The 21,982-nt window shown below is 32.4% G+C and overlaps 2 long non-coding RNA genes across 6 annotated transcripts; one reads left to right on the plus strand and one right to left on the minus strand.

Moving 5' to 3' along the window:
• Nucleotides 1–1,212: 1,212 nt before the first annotated feature.
• LOC143069054 (uncharacterized) lies at nt 1,213–12,518 on the minus strand. Of its 5 annotated transcripts, none has more exons than XR_012976314.1 (3): nt 12,431–12,518; nt 2,686–2,773; nt 1,213–1,990 (listed from the first exon to the last, which is right to left on the minus strand). It is a non-coding gene; the product is annotated as an uncharacterized LOC143069054 (long non-coding RNA). The 5 variants fall into 5 exon arrangements; XR_012976313.1 differs by having other exon boundaries at nt 12,427–12,515; XR_012976312.1 differs by lacking the exon at nt 12,431–12,518 and adding an exon at nt 6,271–6,298.
• Nucleotides 12,508–16,946, plus strand: LOC143069055 (uncharacterized). The gene is made up of 3 exons (XR_012976315.1): nt 12,508–12,641; nt 15,124–15,216; nt 16,256–16,946. It is a non-coding gene; the product is annotated as an uncharacterized LOC143069055 (long non-coding RNA).
• The last annotated feature ends 5,036 nt before the right edge of the window (nt 16,947–21,982 follow it).

Here is a 21,982-nt window from a genome sequence, read left to right on the forward strand (position 1 = left end):
AGGCACTAAGTTCCAATTTCTGAATTCAAGCAAACCAAAAGATCTTTCTGATAAACTTTGCATTTCCAATATCGCAAACAGTCAATAGATGTCTATGCATGTCAATCTTTTATGTTAAGTTGCTGACTCGCTGACTTTCAACTAATTTTCTCCTTAAACATATCTTAAATAAACTCGAATAATTTAATCCCTCTCCGTGTCCAATTTTCTCTCACGCGAGGTAAATGCAGCCATCGTAGATCAGAGAAATTTAACGACTGCATTATTCGGGTTAATCTTAAATAATAGTATTTAGTATAATAGAAGGTTTCAATTGACTCCTTCCTTTTCTCCCTAATTGACATGTAACCGCAGCCCCCTTTTTAATAGTTCATTGATCCATTATACGAACCAAAATATGCTTCTGTGATTTACAACTAAGCGAACCAAAATATGCTTCTGTGATTTACAACTAAGCGAACCAAAATATGCTTCTGTGATTTACCCCTTCCGTTTGAACAATTAACAGTCTCCGGGACAAGTTTGCAATTCCGCTGAGTGCAAAAGTTGTCACCTTAATTTTTGGAGTTAAGTCAAAACAAAGTTGATAACTTGGTTGGTATTGGTTCCCTGATATTTGTCCTAAAATTTTTTGGATCTAGCACCACTGTTGAAAAAGTTATGCCCCTTTTTTCAACAATTTCCTCAGAGGAAAAGTACTTTTCCTCAAGGGAAATCAAATTTCCCTGAAGGAAAAAGATTTTTCCTCAAGGGAAATTGTTTTTTCCTCAAGGGAAAAAGATTTCCCTTAGGGAATTTGCTGCATAATTATTTCCTTTGAGGAAATTCTATTTCCTTAGAGGAAATTCTTTTTCCTTAGAGGAAATTCTTTTTCCTTTGAGGAAATTCTTTTTCCTTTGAGGAAATTTGCAGCTTCAAATTTTCCTTGGAGGAAATACTTTTTCCTGTGAGGAAATTTGTAGCTTCAAATTTTCCTTGGAGGAAATACTTTTTCCTGTGAGGAAATTTTTGACAAACACTTTTCCTTGGAGGAAAATTCAAGACAACAAATTTCCTCTAGGGAAATCATTTTTCTTCAAATTTCCTCTAAGGAAATTTCTGAAGATCAAATTTCCCTTAAGGAAATGTTTTCCTTTATTTTTACTTGTTGAACATTTCTTCACTACACCATGTATACAAACAGTATGAATATAATTATTACAAGACTGTATAATTGATGCAAATGATATTTAAAACTTTAATAAATGTTTGACTCAACATTTTAATGACATTGAAAATAATACAGTCTGACTGTTTAGATCTAGGTATTGTTTATACTTTTTTTATAAATTTAACTTTGAGTTATAATTTTTTTTGGAACAAATGCTTCTATTTTCTTTGTAATTGTTTCAATGCGATACATTAATAAGCAACCAATTTGAATGTCATACCATTTGTGGTGTTCTAAAGAATTTGTTTATATATTTGCAGATTAAATAATAAAATAAACACTTTTCGTGTTATTTTAAATTAGAATTTCTTCTGTTTCAGCTTGTGTACAGTTATTCAATCCACTACGTAAGAATTCAGTGAATACATTATTCCATTCACTAAACAATTCCCTTCAATTCTAAGAGAAATCATTTTTGCAAATTGTTCTTCAATGATCTTCTTCTGTATATTTGATATGAGGGAGCGATGTAAATGAGTGGATAAAACTGGTGTTCCTTTTTTCAACAACAAAATAGTATTTGTTCAGCATTCTCCTTTCTTTTGATTAAGATATGTTGTTGCTTTTATGCAATAGTGTTTTTGTGTATCTATGATAGAACTCCATTTTGTTTATGGTCATTATCATGTGATAATGTTGAAATTTCCTATTTCTTTTTTGCAGGAAAGCACACATTCCATTTCAAATTAATCCAATTATGCACTATGTAAATAAATTTCAACTATAAGTTTCCTCTTCAGTAATGACCTATTGATCATGAAAACCAAGATGTCTGATCACCTATAAATACACAAAATAAACAAATAAAATGTTATAAATGGAGAGAGAAACAGCAATAAATGTTTTTCATGTGTATCTTTCCTTATTAAAATACATTAAGTAAACTTGAACTCGAGAAAAATAAATAACTGCGATGTAGACTAGAAAGTATAAAATGCCAAATAAAGTATTCACGAAAAATTAGTTGATTTACAGAAGTCAAGTCCGTGTTTGCAGGAAATTTACATCATTGGTTGTCTGGTGGAGAGTTGTCTTATTGGCAATCATACCACATCTTATTTTTATATAACCTTGCCATATTCCTATTGTGCCTGTCCAAAGTTCAGAGCCTGTAGCTTTTGTCAGTTTAGTCTGACACTAAAATTTAGTGGTTGTTGTTGTTGTTGTTTCATACCGGTCATATTTATTTCTTGTAATTTATTTTGTTATAAACTAGGCAATTACCATGATTAGTTTTACAGTTTGGATTGTTTCAATGTTTCATCTTTAGGTCTTTTATAGCTGCCTACTTTGACTATAGTATAGGGTATGGATTTTCTCATTATTGAAGGTTGTAACAGGCCTACAATTGCTTTCTCTAAGCCATGATAGTTTTCATATTTAATATACCACATCTTTTAATTTTTATAGTAATCATGATACTAGTAATCATCTTTCAAGTTCAATAACTTTTTTAAAATTAAAAGGTGCCTTACCATTTAGGTTTAGTTGGCTTCTGCAAATTTTACATTGCCTATCATTTCTGCTGTATATAATTTCTCTGTATCTTCTATAGTTCTTGTCCTATACATAAAAGAGTAAAAGTTGAATGACATCTTGCATCAATATTTTTTTCTGTTTAATGTACATTATGTATATTAATGTGTGTTTAATAAAAATCTAAACCATGAGTGCTTGATAAGCTTCTTGCCCTTATAGCTGGTCTTTAAGCTTTAAATGAATTTTAATGATCGACTAAAAAACTATGAGCACTGTGCAAATAAGACCCCTGCCCTCCAAAAAAAACAAAACATGCACAAACAGTGGTATTTATTGACATAAAACATGTATATAATTTGGCTCCATTTATAGATATATATCTCAAGTGACTATAAGTTTAAGGCTGTGATTTTTTTAACAAATCCATAAATTTCTAAAACCTTTCAAAGTTTTTGAAAATGGACAATTTTAAAATAACTTTGCAACAACTAAAGTTCCTTAACTCTGCATCTTATAAAAAAATATACATGATAAATAGGGAATGATACTCCAGCTTGCATATTATTCAAAGTTTTAAAGGAACATAACTGAAGAACGGTAAAAGTTTTACTACCAAAATTTGAAATTGATCTGATTAAAATTGTGATAAAAAGTATTTTTTTAAAGTTTAATAAAATTTGGTTGAGGGAAACTTAAGTTAGAAGGCCGAAACATTTTTTTCCATTTTTAAAGAACATAACTATAGAATTTAGTAAAAGAGACACTACCAAAATTCAAACTTAATCTGTATTTTGTGATGATAAGCATTGTGTATTGATTTCATAACATTTGGTTGAGACAAACTAAATTTTAGAGAACAGGAAACCAAAAATTCAGCATATTTTCCCCATTTCTAAAGGGGCATAACTCTGATACTCTAGTACAGTAATACTGACATCACCAAAATTCAAACTTGATATGAGAATTGTGATAACAAGCTTTTGTAAAAGTTTAATTGAATTTGGTTGAGGCAAACTAAAGTACTGTAAGAGAACAAAAAACAACTTTGGGACAGACGGACAAACGATCTGACAAGTGTTAAACATTATGCCCCCTCCACTTTGGGTCATAACAATAAAAAGGGAGTTTGTCAAGATATAAAAACAATTCACCAAAGTTTCATAAAAATTTGTGAAAGCATTCTTGAGACTATCCTAATCCCAAGTCATGATAGTACAATGACATAAATCAGATTTTTTTTTTAAATTAAAAGGAAAATTATCATGTTTATGTTATACACAAATAATTCACCAAGTTTCATGAAAATTGCTCAAAGCATTATTAATAGTATACGTACTGGAAAAATCCCCCCTTTTATGAATAAAATCCCTAACTTTAAATTAAAAATTTTAAATCCCTAAAAATTAAAAAGGAGCTTAATTATCATGATTATATCAATAGATAATTCACCAAAGTATTATGAAAGTTTTATGATTAATGTATTCTAATTCCAAGACTATCTAAGACATGGTTTGTTTGAATTAAAAAAAGTTGGAATAAAGTACCTGCTAGAATTCAGGAGAATTAGACCAAATCAGGCTATCTTCTAGATTATCAGACAATTGACTGTACATAGAAAAGGAATTTTCTTTTTTCTTTTTTCTTATTTAGCTATTTGTTATCTCTGTCCTTAATATATACTGAACTAAGCCATTTTTTCACATATTTTTTTTGTTTTTTCTCTCTTGTGACTTGTTATTTAACATAACAAAAAAAACCCAAAGGCAATGAAAGAGAAACTGACAATGCCAAGGCAAAACATATAAAGATGCAGAAAAGAAAAACAAAACAAAACACTAAGCAACACCAACATCACCAAAAAACTAGTGTTGAATTCATGTGCTCAGCATATCCAGAAATCAACGCCACTTTGCTTATTTGAATATTATACTAAAGAAATCGGATACGGGTCACGGAAATTACATTAAAATGATAGGGAATTTTGAAAAAATGTCTGTTTTAATTTTAATTTAAGTGATAGACAGGTTGCCGGGGCAGAAAATGAATATACACAACAATATACACCATTTAAACGAAGCATAATGACTGTTGTTGCAAAAATACAGGTTCCTGAGCTATTTTAAAAATCGAAGCGAGAGGATTTTAACATTGCAGTGTAAAATGCAGGCTAAAATGGCTGAAACGTCAAATTTGCAAACTTCGTGTTGAAAATTGGCTTACAAGGTCATTACAAAAACAGGTTGCCGGGGTGAAATATGAAACTTGAATTTCCAAAGAATAAGCAAGTCCAAACCTTGTATGTGTAGTCATTGAACTCTAGGTTCCCACGTAAAATTAAAATGTCACTATTTCAAGAAGAAGAAACTCACGAAAGCACGAAAAATTCACTAAATTCGCGTTCATTGTTTTGATTTTGACCGCCTGACAACTTTACGGAAATATCAAAGTGATTGTAAATAAGGACTCTGTGACGGGCAACTTATAATATCCGTGTTTTAAAGATTTTAATGATATCAAGCCTATCAAGCCAGTCCAGTTCAAAGTACTATCACGTGGTACAATTCTCATTTACATATTATGAATATTAATTAGCAAAACCACTACTAATTTCTGGCTATGGTCAGTCAGTGAGAGTTCGCAGATCCTGACCTACTATATCTATGCTTAAAAACCTAAAAATCATATAGTTCTTAACATATTTTGTAAATTTATACTTGATTAAAATGTTGTCATAAATAGCATAGACACCTCTGAGTTTTGAGAACCACATGTGTTAATTGTGCGAGTATAATCATTGATAATCATGCACAAGATTGACTTTTAAAAGCCTATATATTGAAATATTCTGAAAATATTGCATGCATTTATTAATATGACCAATTTCAAGAAATGCACAAAGATGTGAGATGATTTATATAATTGTAATTTCAGGAATTTACAGTAAAGGCTTTTATCCTCACTGCATTTTGCACTTTTCCTAATTCAGGAGCCAGAAGTTATGGCCTTTGTGACCTTTGTATGATTTTTATTTTAGTTTCTTTTTTTTTATATTGAAGAGTTTAGTATGACGTCCATTATCACTCAACTAGTATACATTTTTGTTTAATGGCAAGCTAAAGCATGCCTCACAGGCACGGATCCAGGGGGGGGGGGGGGGGCTGAAGGTTGGACATGTTGGAACCCCCCTTTCTTTATTGGACGATCAATGCATTTGAATGGGGACATGTAGTTGGACACCCCCCCACTAAAAAAAAAATTGTCCTGGGTTAGGAACCCCTCCTTTATATGACTAGATCCACCCCAGTCTCAGGTTGCGGGATTTTCTCGTTGCAATGAAGACCCATCGGTGACCTATGGCTGTTATCTGCTCTTTGGTCATGTTGTTATCTCTTTGATACATTCCCCATTTCCATTTCCATTTTCTTTTCGGTTCTATTATAAATATTAGAAACGAGTTTGGCGCCTTTACAAAAATATAATTGTCTGTGCTGATAGGGGAGTATGTGTGCATACCAATATTTAAATTTTCTAGGCCTTCTTTCTGAATATTTTGTGCATTTCTTGGTAAAATACTGTCAGACCTCGAGTGCTGTTGTTTTACAAAAACGGTCACGTAATGTAGGGGAAAGAAACTAATTAAAAAGACCAAAATAAGCCACAACTAATGGGGGTCTCATTGGGGGTTCTGTTCACGGATCCCGCTTAGTTACTACTTATTTTTTTTAGATTCTCGCATGATGCCATCCCGCGTACACTATGTAAGTGAACAATTCTGCTATTTTTGTAATTTCCCATGTCCCGCTAAACTTCATTTCGCGTTTTCACGGCACAATAATTTGAGGGAGGATAGGACCTTTATCGGGACTGCGGGATCGGGTGTTTTTAAGCTCTGGATTTTGGGATTGACCCTTTCGGGGTACGATAATTCTTTTTTCGAATTTCGGACCTCTGGATTTCGTGTTTTTTAAGCCCGGGATTTCGGGATTTCGTGTTTTTAAGCTCGGGATTTCGGGATCAGTACCCAGGCGCGGATCCAGAGGGGGGGTTCCGGGGGTTGGAACCCTCCCTTTTTTTTGACCGATCAATGCATTTGAATGGGAGCATATAGCTGGAACCCCCCCTTTACTCTGGGTTGGGAACCCCCCCTTTTTAAAATGGCTGGATCCGCCCCTGGTACCCCTCCTACCCTCCCTCATAATTTGACTTTCATGTGTCACGTTTACAAAAAATACGCCTCGACAATCCCGAGTCCCGCTCAGACCCCCCTTATAGGTACATAATGAATAGTTTACTATGTAGTCAGTAGTCGGGTCAAATACACATGTATACACTTTTAGACGACCTTAGATTCATTTCACAGCGAAAATACTCATTAATATTGAACATTTTAGATCACTTTACATTTAGATTTTATAACTTTTAAAATAAAGACCATATAGATTTAAGATCATTTAATCGAAAGATTATAATTTGTCAATGCGCAACTGTAACCAGGTACTGCATTTTTTTTTTGCATGCGTTATGTTAAAAGTGCCGGGAATAGAAAAGCAAGTTAAACTTCTCATCTGGACTTTTTAATAAGTCTGTATACCGGACCTCTTCTCTATTTTGGGATTGAAAAAAAATCTAAAGTTAAAAATGCGGTTTTGAGCCTATTTCTTCTTTTTAATTTGGTAACACGTAAAGCCATTAGTGACACTAATATGGTATATTACCAATAATAAGGCCATATATTTCGGTGTGTAGAAATACCGCAAAAGACTTCTTAGTGCACTAAGAAGAAAGTTTTTGCATTAAGGACACTAAAACGATGTTTTAAGATCACAGCGAACATGAATATAAGAGGATATGATTAAATACCTCAAATCTATAAAGTTAGGTATCAATAGATTTTGTAATTTTGAAGTTAAATGACTTTTTAATCAACGCCTGCCACTCGCCACGTGACCAACGGTTTATTGCAGATTCCCGAATCATCCTGTTCAATCAACCTAATCCAATAAACAATTGTCTTTTGATCGTTACTTATTGATTAATCAATGGTTGTTAACCTAACGGTTTAGCGTGGTATAAATTCAAGTTTATGAAAGAAAAATAAAAAATAAATTTTGTGTTTTAAAACTTTGCCTTTGTTATATATATTTAGTTTTTAAGGAAATTGCTATGCAAGCTTTTTTTTTTATTTAAAGAACCCTATTTTGAGATAAAAATTGAGAAACAAATGCTTTTGATATTTCATTTCCTTACTAACAACACAAGAGTTTACATACTATCATTATTCCTTGAAAGACATTTGAGAGTATGTGGTGTCCATGGGGTTCTTCAAAATCCGATTACAGAAGTAACATATAGAAAAACTCCAAGAGGTAAAATTATATTACGTTTTAAAAAGAGAATTATAGAATAAATCATAACTGTCTTCTATGAACGATAACTTAAAACTGGTGTCAATGCTTTTTTTTTAACAATTCATCTTTATCTCAACAATTGAAGATGAATACCATTTTATTTTATAATGTAATAAGCACTATGGGCAGGCGCGGATCCAGAGCTTGAAGTGGGGGTTTGGGGGAGGGGTTATGTGAGAAATGTTTAAAACACTAGAGAAGTTTTCATGTTATACCAAACCATATGTTTTTCAATAAATGGCACACTTTTGTTCATCCGGCATATGGCTACTCTAAATAAAATTTTAAGTATTAATTTTATAAGGTTAATTATTTGATTACAGATCGTATCTACCCGTTTTGCAATTGTTGTATCACTCTAAGGGAGGATAATAAAGATATATATAATAAAATATAGAGATAGCAGCCTTGGATTGTCTTAATTACATCCTTTGGTCCTCTAATTATCAAGTTACCCTCTGGCCAATGTTATTATGACTTGTGTATATTTAAAGAAGTGTAGCGACAACGTGTCACCCTATTCAGTGCTAGATATTCAAATTATAGTAAAGATAACATTAAAACAAGAAATGGTTAATACAAAAAATATTTTAAGATTTTCAACCGGGGGTGGGGGGCTCGCTTTAACCCCCTAAATCCGCTAATGATGTGGGAAAACTAAATTATTTAGTTAACTTAATCATATGACTCTTAAGCCCGTTCTGCCATTATTAAGAAACGCTAAAGAACGGAAATGTATGATTTTAAGATTTGGAAATAAATGAAATTGGTGTCACAAATGGTATGTCTGCTTGTATTTAAAATATTTTATAAATAGATATAATGCTCATATACATAATTATTAACGGTTGTTTTACTTCGCTTATTTTTAGCATTTAACAAATAACTTCGTATTCTTATTTTCGGCATCAAATAAAAATAATGGAATAAATATATTTTAAAAGACAAGGAAAGTGAATTAAAAAATATATACAACAAAAATAAGCGAAAGGAGATGTGGTACGGCTGTCAATGAAACACCTATCCACAAAAGTTAAAAATGAAGAAGATGTCAGAAATAAATTGGTCATAATTTATTTACAGTCTAAAACATCGAAGGGACTAAACATCAACCTATACATATTTATACTTGTAATGCATTTGTATGTAAACATCGAATCAGAAATATGTTCCTTTCCTAAACATGTTTAAAAACATTGCTGTGATGGTTATCAAAAGTACCAGGATTATAATTTAGTACGCCAGACGCGCGTTTCGTCTACACAAGACTCATCAGTAACGCTCAAATCGAAATATTGATCAATGGCATAGTTCTTAACATTAGAAAAATGAATGAAGTATTGGCAACTGGACGTTAAGCAACCAAATATCAATCCTCACTTTTCCGTGAAGTGTTCACAATTATTTGTCTTTTTAAAATTAAAAGGATGAAAAATCCCAAACTGAAAAGAGTTGAAAATACGCTATTAATTTAGAAGTAAAAAATATAGCAGACAGAATAAATACGGCAAAAACAAACAAATGAAAAAAAAATAGAAAACAATTTGAAATACCATATACATGTTTAATCAGTATACTAGTAGATTATTCACGGGCCAAGGTTGAGCGAACATGAATTGCTATCGATTATACTAAAGGTGACAATCAACTTTTTGAGGTACGTGTCGAGAAAACATTAGAAAAAATATAATTTAAAATTATGAAAGGAGTAGGTCCTTAATTAGTGCACATTTTTGTTCTTAGTGCACTAAGGAGGTCCTTTGCGGTGTTTCTACGGACCCCATATATTTGAAGCTGTTCAAAATTCTGTACATTATAGGTACGTGTATCAGATCGGACAATAATTTTCATATATGTAAAAAGAATTACTGTATAAGTTATCTAGTATGAAATATGTCCACTGGACCGACCGTGTTAGTGCTATATATATTATATCATGTATATAGCCAGTCAAAAAGATGTGGTATGATTGCCAATGAGACAACTATCCACAAAAGACCAAAATGACACAAACATTAACAACTATAGGTCACACAAGGTCGTTAAAAACTTCCATTTGTTGTTGTCCACTGAAAATAAGCTCATAAAAACACGAATCCCCGTTTACTCAATTCCACCTTTATTTGTTAATATTTCTTTATCTTTTTCTTTTGATTTTATCATATCTTTTTTGTGAAATATTTTGTGTGGTCGAACATGAAATTGCCTCCGATGCTACAAAGAAAATTTGTTTAATGTCATCTGTTGCAATATATGCTATAAGTACTACACGTGGACAGGATGTTCCCCAGAAAATAAGTTATACACACCCCGATATAACCCCGAGGGTACACGCTACTGTCATATGGAAAATTACTGGGTCACCTGTAAGATGGTAATCAGCCATGCAACTAATTAGGTTACTGACCATGTCACTTCAATTTAAAAAGTTTATCGCTAGATATCAAAATGATAAATTCATTTTAATTAAAAATTTAAGAACTAAAGGATTTATCATTAAAATGAAGTGAAATAATTCAACCAAATCGTATATAGATTATATACATATTTTTTTTTATCTATGCCGGAAAAAATTGTAAAAACTGTATTTATAATTTTTGATTTGTTTTATAGAAATCTGTGTAGGTCTCATGAAATGGAACTCACGCAACGCATGCCTAATTAAGATTTATAAATTTATTGAAAAATATAACAAAAATTTAGTTTTGATATTAAATTAAAGTTACCTTTCTGCGCTGTAATTTATTTGATATGACATGAATCAAGCAATTTTTGTTGAGGGATTTATGGGTTTGTCCATACAACGTATAAAAAAAGAAGTGTATGTTATTAGTATTTCACATGCCTTGTTTTCGCCTTGAAGCTCATTATTCAGAGTGTTTCAGACAAGATGATGCGGAAAATAACGTGCAAGATACTTTTTTCGATCATCGTGAAGAGACAATTTTAATTCCCATTCCTCAATGCACTCTACCCCTGTTGAATTGTATATTTATAATTCCTCGTGCTTTTAATTAGCCCCCCCCCCCCCCCCCCCCTTTCGTGGTTACCGTTATGCCAACAAATACCCGGGGCTTGATTTACATGTAAAATCATGGGCGGATCTAAACTGGACCCCTGTTGTGTTCACTTATCGCTACACTGACAACAGGTATGGCCTAAATCCCGTGGTCAGAATTCTGACCACGGGATTTAATAATTCGACGAGACTAGTACATCATGGGCTATGTTTGATTATGTATTATACTGATAGCAAATCAAAGAAAAATTAGCACATTTATTACCCTACTGAGTTCTTAAGGGAATAAAAGATACCGGCTCAGTTTGTCAAGAACATGTTAACACGCTCGTTGGTCATGTATCTGCCCTACTACCATGGGGTCAATTAACAGATACTTGTTTATTTTGCGGCATCGCAGTATTAACATTTGAGGTCAATTTCCTATCACTTTAATTGGCCAATTTTATTAGCGAATCGTTGAATTTGTAAGACTCATCCAATTAATGCCAATGTGACAATAGCTCCAACCCGTTCCTTCGGTGCGAAGCTATAGATAGAACGGCGGACCAGTTTAGGGCGGATCCAGCCATGATAAAGGGGGTTCCAACTACATGTCTCCATTAAATAAAGGGTGTCGTTGCCGCTGGTTTTCTGTTACCCCACCCTTTTCATATAATTTAGATTTCAAAAGTGTATACCTTATTCATATATTGTGTAGGTTAAAATGTTATCTTTTCCCATATTGTTTGCGTTTTGATTGGTGTGTAATGCAACAGTGCAATACCTAAGTGTCAAAAGAGAGTTTTTCCCGACCTATTCACATATTTTTAAGGTTCCTATATACAAGGTGATAGGACGTTCGGTTCCGTTGGAATAGGTTACCTTTTCACGCTATGCCTTAAAACTTTTCCTGATGCACAGGTAACCTATTCCAACGGAACGTCCTATCACCTTGTATATAGGAACTTGAGAGGATTCCCGAGATTATCATTTATGCAATGATTGCTCACAAAATGCTAGGGGAGGCCAACCCCGGATTCCATCCCCTTCGACCCGCCACAGAATACAGATATAATTGATAATTGTTATTTAAAAGTCATATACTATAGCCACTATATAGTACTAGAACCGAACACCTGTTTTCGGATATATATATATACATACACCGGTCCACATCTTCCTATGTCTATATAGCTGATTTACCGTAAATAACTGCGAGAAAATGAATAATACACAAGTTGATAATTGTCTCTTCTCTGCTAATTTTAATGTGCATGCAATATTCAATCTGATTTACTTGTGAGACCACCGACACTAATAATAATTACCTACAAAATAATAGGTGCTCCTTTACTGGGAAGAACATTTCGGATCCGATCAATTTATTGGTTCCATTCCCCCATTCTACACTTCTCCTTAGAAAAAATGCCTTGCAATGCGTCATAATTATCTGGACTACTAACTTACTTCCATATAACTTCGAAAACAGACTATAATCTATTTCACTGGATGAGATTGGGCTCACGGATTTTTTAATGGATTGGTAATTTTTATTTATAGCACAAGTTTACAAAGCAAGATTAATGACATTTTTCACCCGGCCTACAAATCAAATGGTTGCCTCCTTACTGACTTACACCTACACAAGCTAAAAAAACATATTCATGGGGGGGGGGGGGGGGAGGGGGTTCAGATGGGGGATGCTTGCCTCAGTCATGTTTCTGTGATTCCCTATATAATCAACAAAATTTTTCACACAAAAAGGGGGGCAGGGATTTCTCCTTTTATAAGAAATCTCTATTTTCAGCATAAGCTCATATAAATTTGCCTTTTGAAGAACTGAAATAAATATGAGACGGCTAATGATTTTTCAGATGCTTTACATTAAAATACATCCATGTGACATTCACAATTATATATAGATCCAAATTTAAAAAGCTATTTTTTTCAATATTTAAATAATGTAGGATCAAATCTTGATACATGTATGTAGTTGAAATTGTTAGCTTTAAACATGTTAAACATTAAAAAATGAACACCCAAAGTTTAAACCACGTTTAAACATAAGAATGACCATGTAGTCTTTATTAATGTATGCTATTGCTATGAAACTAGGTCATTGTAGGTAAACTGTCATCTATTCCCTTAAATCTTTGTTCCCAGTCACCCCAAGTTTGATTTAAATTAGTCAAGTATATCTACTCTATTAGGTCTCTAGTTTGGATAGTTAATAACTTGCAAATTACAAATGAATTAAAATCATACTCCTCCCAAATTTATTTCTTTAAATATTATGGATGAAATTACATGTAGCAAGTAAGGGATGAAATTAAATTGGATGAAATGTGGCTTTTTTTTTTGATAAAGTAGTATGTCGTCTGATGTTGTCAAACTTAATTATAGACCCTTAAGGGGCGGATCCAGTCATTTTAAAAAGGGGTGGGGGTGGGATTCTAACCCAGGACAAAAGGGGAAAGGGGGGGGGGGGTCCAATTACATGTCCCTATTCAAATGCATTGATTATCCAAAAAAAGGAGGGTTCCAATCCCTTGAACCCCCCTCTGGATCTGTGCCTGCCCTTTAAAAATAAAATTATCCTTATTTTGAGTTAAAGCTTATAGATTTTTCTATAATGCTTCTCAGGGGCGGATCCAGCCATTTTAAAAGGGGGGTCCCAACCAAGAGCAAAGAGGGGTTCCAACTATATCTCCAATTCAAATGCATTGCTCGGTAAAAGAAAAGGATTCCAACCCTCAAATCTATGGTCAGGTTGTTGTCTCTTTGACACATTCCCTTTTTCCATTCTCAATTTTATCATGTAGTCGTCGTTGTCCCAGGACATTTAGTTTTCGCTTAATAACTTTAGTACAAGTAATAGAAATCTATGAAATTCAAACACAAGGTTTGTGACCAGAGTTTTTGTTCAGAGTTTAGGAATTACATGAATTAGGGGCCAATAGGGGCCAATATTAAACTTTGTTTGATTTTATAGAAAATTGAATTATTGGAGTTCTTTGATATGCCAAATCTAACTGTGTATTTAGATTCCTAGTTTTTTGGTCCTGTTTAAATTGGTCTACCTTAAGGTCCTTAGGGTCCAAAATTAAACTTATTTTGATTTTAACAATATTTAAATTCTTGGTGTTCAGATTAATATGCTGAATCTGAATATTTACTTAGATTTTTTTATTATGGGCCCAAATTCAAGTTGATCCAAATCGGGGTCCAAAATTTTACTTTGTTTGATTTCAACAAAAATTGATTATATGGGGCTCTTTGATATGCTGAATCTAACCATTCATTAAGATTTTTGATATTTTGACCCATTATCAAATTGGTCCACATTGAGTTCTAAAAGGTCCAAAATTTAACTTTATTTGATTTCACCAAAAAATGAATTATTGGGGTTCTTTGATCATGTTGATATGCTGCATCTAACCATGTATTGAGATTTTGAATATTGGACCATTTTAGAGGTTAATTGTCAATTTAAAATTTTTAAGTACTTGGACCGCATTCATTCTGTGTCAGAAACCTATGCTGCATCAACTATTGAATCACAATCCAAATTAAAAATTCAGAGTTGTATCGAGCTTGAATGTTGTGTCCATACTTGCCCTAACTGTTCTGGGTTCAACCTGTACATTTGTATCAAACTGAGCCATGCATAGCATTTTTATCTGATTTATATATTAATTTGAAATTTTGACAAGTGAGACACATACAGATTATACTGTTAACAATATTTCAGAGTTTAACGTAGTCAAGCGAAACAAATTTTAGAAGAATAGTTGAATCATGTCTTTGTTGTCAAATGAAAAATTAGTACGAACACAAAGAAAAAGTATGGGAATGTTTGTTTTTTAAACTATTGACCAGGGTGAAAGTCTTTGAAAGTCATGACTGGCAAAAAGTTTGTGAAATGAAATAGCACAAATATTCCATTCTTTTTAAATATAACTGAATATAAAGAAAAACACAAACTGATGTTTTATAATAGTTTTTACCCTTTTTATGTTTTATAGGACAAGAAATATAGAAAAATGATGAAAAATATAAACAGTTACAATAGAAATGAGCGCAAAACAAGATAAACAGAATACATCAAGGCCTAAATGGTAAGACCACTTCTATATACTGTAAATTCAGATTTTTCAGGGAAGGGACAACTTATTGTGATTACAAAAAAAATCTGCATAAAGATCTATATAGTTACATGATATATATATATATATATATATATATATATATATGTTTCTGTTATCAAAATATGATTTCTTATTTTTGCGATACTCACCCAGTCACATTATTCACATTACTAAAAAGTTTCGATAATTTCTGAATTACAGTAATAAAAGAAATTGCCTTTGAATGATGACTCATATAAAAATAAGAAAATGTGGTATGGTAAATGAGTGACTTATCCACCAGAGTTCAATGAAGCGGATGCAAGAAATTAAAGGCCAATCATGGGCCTGCCTTCAATAATGAGAAAACACTTCCTTTATAGGTCATCCATTAAAGATCTCAACATATAAAGATTTAAACAATCCAACTTAGTTCAACATGTTCAAAGTCAATAACAATTAATAAAAAAAAATCATGCCTAATATAAAATATTGTTTGTTTCTCCAATCCTGACCGACCCTGCAAAAATGGCCCTACTCATAAAATTTTATTGTCAAAACTAAGCCAAATATTATTTTATTCATTTCTGATTTTCGGGCTTGCCGAATCATCCGATAATATTCTGGCTTTTGGGAAAAATAAAATTATTTAACTACCTACCTACCCACACCTGGCTTGACAGAATAGGGATTAGGGAAACAAACAATATATTAATTTAGGCCTCATGTCTGTGAGCACTCAACCTGACCATAATATAGGACAGTGGTTCAAATATTAACACAACATATGAACATTCTATAACAACTATTGCAAGTGGCTCAACTTTAAATATCACTGCAAGGCACTAAACAACGAATATTAAATCTTGGACACAAAGCACTGAAATAAGAGAACTCATAAGCATGACAAGTAAGAATATCAAATGAAAGTTTCTCAAAATGTTCATTAAAACATGATAAAATAAGCTTATTTATATTGCTGTTTTTTTCTCCATTTATAACATTTTTTTTTTATTTTGTGTATTTATAGGTCAGATATCTTGGTTTTTATGATCATCAACAGGTCCTGCAGGTCTATACTGAAGAGGAAACTTAATTGTTAATACTTTTCTACATAATGTGCTAATTGGATTATTAATGTGAAATGAACTCAACTGTGTGTTTTTCTGGAAAAAGAAATAGAAAAAATCCTACAAAATTGCTATAAACAAAATGGAGTACTATCAAAGAACACAATTGTGTAAAATGTAACAACCTACATTCATATTAACTGATGGATTATGGAGAAATTAAGAAAAAAAATAGTATCTTTGTCATGTTTGTTGTCGAAATAAACACCTGCTTTATCAATTCATGTACATGGCTCCATCATATCAAATATACAAAGAAGATGTTTGAAGAACATACGTTGCCAAAATTTATTCAACCAATTGAAGGAAGATGTCTTGTGGATTGAATTATTTATGCACTGAACTGTTATGTAGGGGGTCGAATACACAGCAGCTGAAACAGAAGACAAGTTAATTTGACATGAAAAGTGTTTATTTTATTTAATATGCAAATATGAGCACAATATTAATAACATCACAAATGGTATGATATTCATAGCATTTTGCTTATTATTGTATTGTCTTAAACATGCTAAACAGTCAGCCTTTTGTTTTTGTATGTTTAATACTCACCATGAAAATTTGTATTACAGTATTAAAGTTTTAATTATCTTTTGTATCAATAATTCAGTCTAGGAGAAAATATATTAATACTGTTTGTACTGTTATGAAATTTCCATAGAGGAAAAACATTTCCTTAAGTGAAATTTGATGTTCAGAAATTTCCCTAGAGGAAATTTGAAGATCAATGATTTCCTTAGAGGAAATTTGTTGTCTTGAATTTTCCTCCAAGGAAAAGTGTTTGTCAAAAATTTCCTCACAGGAAAAAGTATTTCCTCCAAGGAAAATTTGAAGCTACAAATTTCCTCACAGGAAAAAGTATTTCCTCCAAGGAAAATTTGAAGCTGCAAATTTCCTCAAAGGAAAAAGAATTTCCTCTAAGGAAATAGAATTTCCTCAAAGGAAATAGAATTTCCCCAAAGGAAATAATTATGCAGCAAATTCCCTAAGGGAAATCTTTTTCCCTTGAGGAAAAAACAATTTCCCTTGAGGAAAAATCTTTTTCCTTCAGGGAAATTTGATTTCCCTTGAGGAAAAGTACTTTTCCTCTGAGGAAATTGTTGAAAAAAGGGGCATAACTTTTTCAACAGTGGTGCTAGATCCAAAAAATTTTAGGACAAATATCAGGGAACTAATACCAACCAAGTTATCAACTTTGTTTTGACTTAACTCCAAAAATTAAGGTGACAACTTTTGCACTCAGCGGAATTGCAAACTTGTCCCGGAGACTGTTAATTCATTAAGACAAATAAAACAATGCAATGGGAAATCTACTGACAAAATATTACCTTCCCTGTAAACAGCGAAAACTAGATCCTCTCAATGTTTGTCCTATTTTAGCAAGGACGCTATCAATTATGTATTCACGGAAAAACGTTCTGGTAAATAGAAAAATAGAAATTAGTTGAAATAAAAACAAAACTTTTACTCAATGTTATCATTTCCTCCTCAAGTATTAAACGACGAGTACAGCAGGCCATAGAAGCTTGTTGTAAAATTTGTTTAAAATGTTGCTATGCGAATACCAACCTCAATTAAATTTTTTACTGTCTGTATAACTCTCTGGAAAATGCTAATTATTCGTATATATATAAAGCTAGACTAGAGAAAGTCAGGAAAAAAAATCCAAACGAAAGATATGCAGTAAAGATTGGCACTTTTGAAATTAAGTTACTAATCAAAATCAATCAGACCTTGTCTCGATGTAAACATGGAATGCGAATAGATCGAGAAGACCGCAAATTCTTGTACAAAACTCGAGACGACATTTTCTTAAAATTGTATACAAAATAGTAGAAAGATATCTGCTTTATAACAATACTTATTTTTAATTTGTTAATCTGCACAAATAGACTTTTATATTTTTATATTCACAAAAAGACAACATTTCTCTATTGAAAGTACATATGACAAGAGCAGACCGGTGTGCTCGATCACTTAGGTGTGACAAATTAGCATACTTTGGGAAATTGTAACATGCTAAGGACTTTTAGGAACACTCCAAAAAGTGGTGACCCGAAAGATCTTTCGATTTTGTATGTACAGGATTTTTTCCATTTTTTTTTTTTTTATCAATATGCAGCAAAGATTGGCATTTTTTAAATTTTAGTTACACAAGCTTCTAATGCAATTATCTCGATAAATACTGAACATAAAACATCGTGTATTTGCATGTATGTTTCTAATAACACAGAATAACAAATAATTTATTTGAAATGTGCAATTATTATTTAGATATAACTTTTAATCAGTATCGTCACCGGTATTGTTTTATTATTGACTATCTCGACTCTATCATAAGAAGTGTAAAATTGAGAATGGAAATGGGGAATGTGTCAAAGAGACAACAACCCGACCATAGCAAAAACAACGGCAGAAGGTCACCAACAGGTCTTCAATGTAGCGAGAAACTCTCGCACCCGGAGGCGTCCTTCAGCTGGCCCCTAAACAAATATATACTAGTTCAGTGATAATGAACGCCATACTGATTTCCAAATAGTACACAAGAAACTAAAATCAAAATAATACAAGACTAACAAAGGCCAGAGGCTCCTGACTTGGGACAGGCGCAAAAATGCGGCGGGGTTAAACATGTTTGTGAGATCTCAACCCTCCCCCTATACCTCTAACCAATGTAGAAAAGTAAACGCATTTTTCTTTTGTTTTCGTTCACTGGATATCCCACTGCAATTGCTACTATATACATGGTAGACATTACATGAATTTAATATGTGATGTATTGATGGGGTCATGGCATAATTAAGTTGATTAATGTTGATTTGATACGAGGTTGTCTCCTTTCCCCGGAAATATTACTGGAAAATAAAAATGAAAATAAAAGGAGTTATAAAGAGTACGACTTCCAATTTACTACAAACCAAACTCCGTTATATCGTTGAAACTCTGTAACTAATTTCGTAAACAAATATATATATAATTGATTTAGTTTTTTTGGGGGGGGGGCGGGGTCTTCTTTTGAACGTAAAAAAACAACAGTAAAAACTTTTTTTTTTTTTACCAGAGTCAGAATTTTCAAAATTTAATCGTCAAAACTACTACACAACTACAAATGTATATCATATATCATTTGATTCGAAAATATGTGTACATGTACTTAACATAAATTTGGTCGTCAACAGAAAATTTGGTGCAGTTTTTCAGAAATCAAGATTAAAGATTGCCTACCATTTTCATGAGAAAAAAACATTGAATATTTATTTCCAATTTAAATACACTTTTAGCAGTAGAATGATTGCAAACTTGCATAATTTATGTTTTCTTCCTTATTCAATTTTTCATCAAAAAAGTGGAAAACAATCATTAAAGGAGTTTCCTGAGTAAACGTATGCGATTTTACAAAATGGGGGTGATTTTCATTTTAAAAATATGTATTTTTTCAAACAATTAGAACAAAAGCCGTCAAACTATACAAAATGTATAGACAATGTATAGGTTGAACTTGGTACATGCCAAACACTGAAACAGTCTACTGGAGTTCCTTCCTGCGTTTAAACATTCTCATGACTTTTTTTTTAAATACAAATGTATCGATAGGAAAATACATCAATATTAAATAGATTTACAGTTATAAAAAGGCATTTTTCGTTTGTTCAATTCCAAATTTAACTTAGTGAAACAAGACAAGAAAATCTCTTTAATTAAAGCAGGATAATTTAACATCGCACTAGACATGCTAAATCTTTACTTTAAATCGTTCAGACATGAAATGACTTAAATATTGTGGGAATTCTGACCCTTGGCTGGAACATTAAATTTGTACATATAAGGTCATGAATATCAACATTTGTCCAAAGTTTCACTATAGTTGTTTACGGTCAAGATAAAGTTCTCAAACCACAAATCTTAATAATTTTGCGATTATGAACGTTAAGCTTCGGCCATTTGGCTTTTTCTGCATTGGAATAGAGTGCTGGCCAAATGTTTGTGTACAGCAACATGTAGCGTGCTTTTCTCCAGCATCATAGGACATTTCAAATCATTTCTAAATTGCAGAATACACTTTCAGGATATCAATATGCCATTATGGGAAAATACAACAACTGCAACATCGTGGCGCTTCTAGGACAAATGACAAATAAACCCTGTTCAAAAAGGACTAGTTTGTTCTGCTTGCAACTCTAAATATCCCTGAACAAAATTCAAGAGAAAAAAAATATCTTTAATTGATAGTATAGTTTACGCTTGCCATGCTTACAATTTTTAAGATTGTCAAACATTTACAATTGTCGTGATTGTTCTGCCCTACAGTCTGATCTGTATAAATTGATTTGATATCTGAATTATCATGGTTAGTATTGCTATTGCACTGCTTATTGTAAAATGCTTGTTCTGTAAATTTGTTTTTGTAATAAATGAATAAAGTTAGAAAGAATCCCCATTAAGGTTTAGAGGGGTAGTCAAGCAAGTTTCCCTTTATCTGAATCTATTTATTAAAAGTCCGTAATCCCTTGTCTTGCTTGAATGTATAGCGTTTTTATTACTATGTGCAATAATAGGAACAAATATAGATTGATTTACACTTTGTTATCCGTGAGTTTTCAAACAAAAAATGAGGGAATCCCATGAACTTCAAAAAGAAGTGAGTTCAGATGCACCAACAGCATACGCGTCTCTTGTTATACATGCATCACACACCATGCAAATCACAATCAGTCAAAATGTCACAAACAGGATTAGGACACAAATGGTAAATTTAGTTTCTACTTAGTAGACTTAGTACATATCTTATACCGCTAATAAACGTTGCTAGTCAGTTAAGATGTAACAGTAAATTTTGTACGGTAGTAAAATTTGTCCTCCAGACTTTTTTTCCTAGTTAATCAAGTCCATGTCCATGATTTTACTAGGAGTATAAGTCCTAGGACAAATGTTCCTAGGAAAATAAGTCCATAGCTAGTAAATTATGTCTGGCACTTGTTTTTCTAGGAAAAATTGTCCGAAGACTTGTTTTTCTTATAGTTTTATTATATCATAAAATATATTTAAAATTTTCTTATTTTTTTCCAATTAAAATGAAGGACATTTCCTTTATAACCTAATTAAAACATGAATATTGAGTTCCCATTGCTTATAACATTTTCCTTTTATAACAAAAGACATGGACATTTTTACCTAGAACTATTAATGACATGGACATGATTTCCTAGGAAAATTAGTCTGGGGACATGAATTTTATCAAACATTACTAAAACATAACATTTAAATTTCCATGGTTTAAATGTAATTGAATTTATTATATGATTTTAAAGGACATGATTACCTAGGAAAATTAGTCTGGGGACATATATTACTAACATCGGACTAAATATACTAGTAAATTCTGTAACCATGGACTTTTTATACTAGTAATGTTTGTCCGCCCAGACATATTTTACCAGGACAAATTTAACACTTACAAAGACACGATAAAGCTTAAAGCAATCGTCACAACTCGCCCGATTCCGTACCTCATCTACGGATAGAAGGAGAGAAGCGGAGTCACCCGAGGATTGCCGATTCGATAGAAGGAGAGAAGCGGAGTCACCCGAGGATTGCCGATTGGATAGAAGGAGAGAAGCGGAGTCACC

This window comes from Mytilus galloprovincialis, chromosome 3 (genome assembly GCF_965363235.1).
Source record: "Mytilus galloprovincialis chromosome 3, xbMytGall1.hap1.1, whole genome shotgun sequence".
NCBI lineage: Eukaryota > Metazoa > Mollusca > Bivalvia > Mytilida > Mytilidae > Mytilus > Mytilus galloprovincialis.